We start from the raw sequence: 8,729 nt of genomic DNA, 5'->3' as shown, positions 1-8,729 counted from the left end.
ATCACGTGTGGTAATACATCGTGTTATCATGTGAATTCACATCGTTGGACCCGCAGTGGTGTCGGATCAGAGCTGCAAAAACCTCTGTGTGATAAACACCTTTGCTTTACCAACAACGTGATGCCATCCCCCCCCCTTTTCCACTGCAATCAGCATAATCTATGTAAGATGAACCAACATGTTTGCAATTCCAAAATTAACACAACAGGTTATTCTACTGGAGGAGAAAGCTTACAACTGTAATGCTAAACAGAATGGGCAGCTTCCTTACCTCTCTTTGTAAGTTATCTATGGCCGAAGACTCTCCACTTTCCCCATCATAGACCATGAATTTGTGTACCATTGGTTCATGCACATCTGTTTTTATCTGCAGTAAGGAAGCACAGTGCATGTTTTGTATCAGAATAGCAACCACTCCAAAGTTAAAACAATTCTACTCCCACGACAATATTAAATGAATTAAAAAACAGGCATGGCTCCACACATTTTTGGTACCCAAAGTGAAACACACAAGAATTTGAACTGTATGTTAATGGAAAGGCGGGGCTTGTATAGAGAGAAATCTGGACTGAGTAAACAGTCTTGTCTTGCAACAGGGTTGTGTGAAACTATTTACACAAATATTTTCAAAAGTGGGCACAAGAAGTAAGACAAAGTGGGCTTTTTTCCTTCCTTTCTTTTTTCCTATTTGGTCTTTGTATCTTAAACAAAGCTCAGCAGCAAAGGATCTTGCAAACACAGTCCCCATGCTCTGAGGAAACAGGGCACCTGATGGGAAAACGGGGTTAAGCGATGGTGAGAGAACTGAATAGATAAAAATGTTGTTCGTCTTCACGACGGACGTGTCATGCTGTGTACACTATAAGATTATGGAAGCAACTGATTTGGTTGTTACTAAACCACACTAAGCTTTGTTGGCGCAATGGTGGAATGCCTGTACTGCACGCCCTCACTCACAAACCACAAGGTTGTCAGTTCAATACTAGCAAAAGGGCTGAAGCTCGACTTAGCTTGCATTCTTCTGAGGTCACTAAAATGAGTACCCAGCTTGTTGGGGGCAATTGGCTTACACTCTGTAAACCGCTTAGGGATGCTTGAGTACACACTCATAAGCAGTACAGTGGTACCCCGGGTTACGAATTTAATTCGTTCCGCCGCCGCTTTCGTAACCCGAAAATCTTCCACAAGCCGAAAAACCCATAGGCGCTAATAGAGAAAGCCGCGATTTCGTGCGAAAAGCGCCGAAAAGCACCAAAAAATTTTTCGTAACCCGAAATAACCTTCGTAACCCGGAACAGTTTTTTTCAATGGTTTTTTTCGTAACCCGGAAATTTCGTAAGGCGGCGCATTCGTATCCCGGGGTACCACTGTATAGAAATGTACTTGCTTTTGCTATTGCTACTATCCTTCATACATAGCCCAGACTGACAAGTAGGATAAAATACTTCAAATAAATTAAGTACAGTGTAATGTTCTAATTAGCATCCTCGTGCATAGTCGAGAAATCAGTACAGTGTGCCCGCGCCATACGCGGCCTTGCGCATATGCCGTCAAGCCGCGGGCGCGCGCGGGGCAGAAGGGCGGCGCTCCCATTCAATTGAACGGATTCCCCGCGTAAGGCGAGGATGACTGTATAAGTGAGCAAACTTACCCACAGAGAGTATGAGGTTCTGGACTGGTCAGGTGCAAAGAGAGCTGTCTTTTTGCCTGTCTGGTTCTCACTATACTAAGCGGTTATTCAGGCGTGAAAATAATCCAGGTACAATCTGAGTTGAATCTTTGTTGTTCCCATGCATTTGAATGCATTTGATTAAGGTTCTTTGGGGGCTGCCAAATCAACCATTTAACCCAGGATATGGATTGAGATTTTTTCTGTGTAAAGTTTGCATTCTCAGCTGTGTGAATAACTGATGTGAACAGACCAGGATAAACCTGGTTAACTCTGCATGCCTGTACTTCAATACATTCACACCCTCATTTCCATCTTTATTGAGCATGGCTTGTGTGAGAAAATCAACTCACAGGATGTGATAGATGCAGTTTCATAGTGTGAACAACAAAACCAGAAGTGTGAATGAGATTATTCACCTTGTCATGCAAAAAAACATATCTGAATCCAGCTTTCTCTGAACATGCCAGCCACAGATGCCGGCGAAACATCCGGAATAAACTCTTCTAGAACATGGCCATACCAGCCCAAAAAAACCCACAAAAAATTATAGTTCGACCTCACAATGTCTGAATGACCCCCAAGATATCCTGTCTCTTGCATATGAATGCAGTGCACACATATTCTCAGAATACGCAACTTTCCAGGGTCCTTTCACACGGCACAAACACAGCACTATGTTCCCCTTTAACTGTCATGATTCTATCCTGTGGAATCCTGGGATCTACAGTTCCAGGAAGGGTGTTTAGAATACTCACCGAAGAGCATGTGGAGTCACAACGTTAACTGTGTAGAGTGGTGAAAGGGCCCCAGGTCTGGTATGACCCTATTATAGAGCCCTGTCCCAGCATTAACAAGGTCACAAGATTCAGTGCTGGGTCCGCCACCTACTTGTATCATTGGCCCAAAGGCACACAATATTTTCACCTACCTTTCCTCTATAAATACATCCAGAACAAAGGCTGCCACTTCTGCAACGAAGATCATAGGATAATGACCAGGAACTGAAATGCGAAGCATTGAGAGGAGGCAGGATGAAGGAGATAAACATGGAAGGCTGTACCATCTTTTGGACAGGTGTACACATATATAAAGCCAGTGTTTAACCAGGGTAGATTGCCAAGCATCACAGGAGACGCAGCCTTAGAATCCACTCTCCTCCAGGTAGTGCCTTGATCTGTCAAAGCTCCTCTGTCTAAGAGCCAGTCTGGCACCACCTAAAAGCTGCATTTGTACATATTCTTGTTCTCCCCAAATGATCATATCCTGGTAGACAGTCTACCTTTCTTTTGTAGAAAATGTCAGGAAAAAGCAACATGGGATATATAGTCACAAGAAATTTAATAGTATATGAATGTATTTGAGAAACATGACACAGCAAAGCAATTGAAATGTCACATGGTGTTGCATATAATGTAATTAGAAGGTCCTAAAAGCACAGGACACATGTGGCAAGGACAAAGTGAAAGGTGCAAATTGATATCACCTGAAAGTCATTGAGTGGACAGTAATGTATGATGCAATGTGAGGTCTAGATTGAGCCAAGTATGGTATGTCAATCATAATGTATGTACACGCCCGGAGTGGCAACTGTATATGAATAGAGGACAATGTCTATATAGCAACATGTATGGCAATACTTTTGTGGGTATTAAAAGTAAGTTGTGTGGGTAGAGGAGTATAGTAGTGTGTTTGTGAGTAGTGAATTGTTTTGTGCATAGTGTATTATTAGAATAAAGTAGATCTTTTTAAGAAGACTACTGTGTTGACTGGTGTCTTGAGAGCTGAACAAGAACCAGCAGACTCCCGAGAAGATTGGAAGACATCTTCAGCCAAACTCAGACTACGGTCAAACTGTTGTTCTTCCGCTGACCAGGGGGGTGAGAGTGAAAGCCAGGAGAAGAGCTGCAACTCCCATCATCCCTAACATCTGCACCACATAAAAGCTGCATTTGTACATATCCTTGTTCTCCCCAAATGTCATATCCTGGTAGACAGTCTACCTTTCTTTTGTAGAAAATTCTTCACCTTCGCTGTGACAGAGACCAGTAAAATCATTTGTACTCATCCTAGCTATTTTTTCCCACCTCGAATCCCCTGAGCACCTATTTTCAAGTGGAATCATGGTCTTGCAAGCCTTACTTCTAAACAATTATGTTGACAACCCAGGCTTTGATTTAAAGGAATGTAGACTTTGCCACTGCCACAAATTTGGTTGTGGTTTATTGGCGACCCACAGAGGCTTGGGATGTCAGTAAAGCTCCTGCAATACACAGCCTGAGTGTACATCTATGGTATCCAATTGCCAATCTGCTCGTGGCATCTCCAGAAGATGAAAGGACTTCTCCATTGCAGTCATCATTTGATTGAAAGTGAGTTTATCTCATTTTCCAGGAAAACAGTAGTACAGACAATGTCTGACAAAGCTAGGTAGGTTTAGTGTCTCTCAATCATTGGTTCCCTCTCTTCAAAAAGAAAGTATAGTCTGGGCTTAGAAAATCTGGAGAGAACTTATCTGAAATATAAATCCAGAAGCACTACAATAAAATCCAATAATGGGTTTTTCTCTAGCCATAGCAGAGATGAGCTTCAAACTCATAGGAATAGAAGATTCATCATGGAGAAATCTCTGGTGGGCAGCTGGGAATGTGGCAATGTTCCCTTACTTCACCTTATCATTATTTTGACATGCTCCCTTCGAGAGCAAATGAACCATTTCCAGTTCTGTTTTACTTCCTATAATGGTGCTTAGCCAGGACCTTTTCAATTAAAATAACATTATCGCCTGTTACTCAGATTTGGTCAGGCACCAGAAAAAAATTGATTTGAGAGGAAGGAGAATAAAAGGGACAAAATCATTTTGGATGTAGATCTCACATGTAAAGTCCTGAATAAGGTTTACTAAGTTAAAACTATGCCAGGCCATGAGATTTCAGGGCTAAAACCTTAAATTAGGAATAACCCCTATGATACCACAAGGGGCAGCCCATGGTTAAACCATAAGCATGAAATATTAAGTTAATCCACAGTTTCAGAAGTACACTGGGTGGTATGTGTGTGTGTGAGATATACACACGCATACACCCACACCACACTTTTTAGGTAGTGTTTATAGTTTAACATCAGGCATTTGGAATTCCCTGCCAGTGAGCTTTAGTTCCCCACCAAACTACAAAACTCTGGAGGCCAAAGGAATGTGGATAACAATACTATAGTTCCTTAGTGTGAATGGGCTCTGAGATTTGGGAACTCTAATCCGAGAGAAAGAAAAAACGTAACCTTGTCATTCCTGTACTCCATCTGACATGTGGAATGCATGTGCAACTAACACCTGCAGAGTCTGGACAATGGGAACATACTATGACATTATACTATGGCAAAAAAAGCACAGCAACTCATACCAGAGAACTTATATCTGCGTAAAATATCTCTATTGATCCTGAATGATCCTGAATAAACCCTTAAGAAATTTCCACCATAGCTAATTTCCTGTGAAAACTGTTTGTCTTTCCTTCTATCAATTACAAGGTCTAGGAGTGAGAGGATGCAGACGGGGAGTACTTGTCTGGGAAAGAGGTGCTGCTTCCTCCAGGACATTCAGTTACTGCAGAAGGCATTTCCCATGACGATACACACACTTACCTTTCCCAGTTGAACCTTGGAGTCATGGATGAGGGCATACAGCAGTTCAACCAATTATCAACATCATCACGCAACATAAACGCTGACTCCGGCAAAAGGAATATTCGCCTTGAAGAAAGTCATTATAAGTGTCATAGGGCTTAAAAACATACAAGTTGAAAGAACTGAGGACAGTTGCTCCAGCCTAAAAATAATTAAAACATAGTTTATTTCAAAACTATAAGATCAAATAAATCATTTTAATTATTATGGCTGCCTCCCTCCTTTTCCTACTGAACCCAACTGATTCCTCCCAATGTGCCTAAAAATGAATTGAATCTCAACACCTGTCTGTTTCCATGCTTTGTTGTTGCTGTTGTTGCTGTGTGCCTTCAAGTCATTTTCAATTTATGGCAACTGTAAGGTGACCTTAGGGTTTCCTTAGCACGTTTGGTTAGGCAGTAATTTCCAGGCTTTGGTCTTCCAGGTGTTTTGGACTTCACTTCCCAGAAACCCCAGCCACGTTGGCCGACAGTTAGGAATTCTGCGGGCTAAAAGCCAAAACACCTAGATCATGACCAAAGTTTGGGAATCACTGGGTTAGAGGAAGGTTGCCATTGCATTCCTTGGAGGCTAAGAGGGTGTGACTTGCCCAGGATCTCTAATGGGTTTTCATCCTCTGGTCTGCCAGAGTTGTAATATAACACTCACTACACCACAGTAGCAGCCCTTCCTGTTGAAATTTAAAGAAGAGACAAAGGATGGCTTAAAGGGTTGCAGCTACCAACTTCCTCATTGGTAGTTATGCTGGCTAGCGATGATGGGAGTTATAGTCCAACAACATCGAGGGGGCACACAGTGGCCGCCTCTGATGTTCCCCAAACAAACAATTGGAACTCATTTATATACAAAAGACCTGATGGAGGTGAAGAAAGCTCAGTGTGGCTGGTCAATTTTGGGATTTGATGAGGGAAGGGTTGCCAGGCTTCCCTTATTATTATTGTAAGTCATGTTCCTTATTTGAGGGCCAGAAATCTTGTCCCTTACAAGCCTGGCAGGTGACCCTTATTATAAGGTATGTCCTCTCAGCCTCAGGGAAAGGCAATGGCACACCTCCTCTGTACAAATCTTGCCAAAACAAATCCATGATAGGTTTGCCTTAGGGTCGCCATAAATTGGAAGCAACGTGAAGACACACAACAACAAACAGCAAAACAGAAATTCAGTATGGAAAGATCACAGCCGATAAGATCTAGCAGTTTGCCATCCAAACAAAAACATAAACAAAAAAAATCACAGTCACTAAGGCTCAAACCTTGAGTACGTTTACGCAGGAGTAAGCTCTGTTTATATCCCAAAAGCTTCCTCTGAACTACACGTAGCAAACTATGTAAATACAAATGATCTATCCACCTGTTGTGGATTATGGCAATCCACAGACAGATCTCTCCAAATCCCCCATCCAGCATGGCCAACACTAATATACTTGCTGGGGCAGGGGGAGGGGGGCACTGAGTGTACGACTCTGGAGACCTGGGTTCAAGTCCTGGCTCCATCTTGAAACTCACTGGGTAACCTTGGGCAAGTAACACTCATCCTCTGAGGAAGGCAAAGCCAATCCTCCCCCCCTGGATAAATTTTGTGAAGAAAATCCCATGATACGATTTCCATGACTTGAAGGCACACGACAAGAAACAACAAAAACTCTCTTTAGTCCCTCCAAGCTTACTCTCAACTACACTTGCACAGGGCCAAAACTATGTAAATCCAAATATCTACTATGTAAATCCAAATATCTATGCACAGACCAAGTTTGGCAATGAGAGTTTTTAGGAGTTGTTGTTGTTGTGTACGTTCAAGTCATTTCCAATTTATGGTGACACTAAGGGTATTCTTGGCAAGTTTCTTCAGAGGGTGTTTGCCATTGCCATCCTCTGAGGCTGAGAGAGTGTGACTCGTCCAAAGTCACCCAGTGGGTTTACATTTTTTGGATTATAACTCTCCAAATCCCCCACCCAGCATTGCTACCACTTAACTGAGGGTCCTGGGAGTTTTAGTTCAAGTGACTTTCCTGAACTCAGTGCATCTGAGGAAGTAGACTGAAGTCTACAAAAGCTAAAACTTCTTTCTTTCTTTCTTTCTTTCTGTCTTTCTTTTCTTTCTTTCTTTCAGTTGGTGCTACAAGATCTCTCTGCATACTGATCTTGCAGACTAACATGGCCGTTTCTTTGCATTTCCTGAGCTCCGTTGACATAGAATCATAGCAGTTTATTATATGAAGAAGATCGAGAGTTTATCCTGGGAATATCCTGGGGAAATTGCGTAATTACATGAAATTCTTTGACATGACACAACGTCACACAAAGCCAGCCATTAAAGGGGTCACAAGGAAGTGTTAACGAGCATCTTTTTACTTTCAGGATTTCAGCAACAATGCTTTTCCGATATTACCTTATTTGCACAATTGCGTATGATAGTTATTTGCGCAGTTACTAACCATTTCAGCTTCATTTGCAGGATACTTTAAATGTGCGTTAATCTCTCTTTAATGTCAAATTCAGCCCCAATGTGATAAATTCCCCCGTTACTTTTCTAGTAAGATGAAAGTTCCTTTTACTTACCAAAAATAACTGGCCAACCATTACCAACCCAGAATGGGAACCAATCACTCCAAAGTCCATCCTGCCCTTCTGTATACTGTGGTGTATAAATTAAGTTGGAGACGGTGGGAAAATAAAAAGGTTTATAGGTGATGCCCACCAAAAAAAGCAAAAGGACCAACGCAGGGCAGCTGTGTGTTCACTTTTTGGGCTCTCGCACTGCACTGGGACTCTTAGCAGAGCTTTCCCAGCTATGATCGCATGATCCACTCCCAGTTACATGCTGCCTTATGGACAGTGCAAAAGAACACTCACTGCAGCCTCTTATTGCTCTCCATAACCTCATCATCCATTGTGACTAATACAGCTACCGTAAACCTTCTGGAAGGGCTGCCTAGGCAAAAGGGAAGTGCCATATCATTCCTAATAGCAGCTCCAAACTGATGAGATTTTGAAGGCTAGCTCTTGCAGCATGCTGACTAGGACATTCTGGAAACTGTAGTCCAGAAAAGTAATTTTCCCTTCCTTCTGAACACTGTTCTCTTCTATCTTTAGGAGAAAGAAACTGACTCAGGGACAGAGGCAAACAAGGGCATCAGTACATGGGTCAGCTCAAAATAAACAGATGGATTTAGTGGTTAATTTCTCTAGTTATCAATTGAGTGCAGAGGAGAGATCACTGTTGAATTGGGTAGAATTCAAAGATATAGTCGTGTTAGTCAGTAGAATCAGTAGGTAAAGAGATCTTGTAGCAGCTTTGAGATTAACTGAAAGAAAGAGGTTGACAGCAGGAGCTCTTGTAGATTTAAGTCCACTTCTAAATGCACCTGAGAAAGTAG

At 42.1% G+C, this 8,729-nt stretch overlaps 1 long non-coding RNA gene across 1 annotated transcript; it reads right to left on the bottom strand.

Moving 5' to 3' along the window:
- Positions 1 to 271: 271 nt before the first annotated feature.
- LOC121920754 lies at positions 272 to 8,220 on the bottom strand. Its single transcript, XR_006101756.1, has 4 exons — positions 7,912 to 8,220; positions 5,312 to 5,495; positions 2,601 to 2,673; positions 272 to 367 (listed from the first exon to the last, which is right to left on the bottom strand). It is a non-coding gene; the product is annotated as an uncharacterized LOC121920754 (long non-coding RNA).
- Positions 8,221 to 8,729: the final 509 nt, after the last annotated feature.

The sequence above is a fragment of the Sceloporus undulatus genome, chromosome 2, assembly GCF_019175285.1.
Source record: "Sceloporus undulatus isolate JIND9_A2432 ecotype Alabama chromosome 2, SceUnd_v1.1, whole genome shotgun sequence".
NCBI classification, from domain to species: Eukaryota; Metazoa; Chordata; class Lepidosauria; order Squamata; family Phrynosomatidae; genus Sceloporus; species Sceloporus undulatus.
Note: the sequence above shows the minus strand (reverse complement) of the source record. Positions and strands in the feature narration are given on the sequence as shown.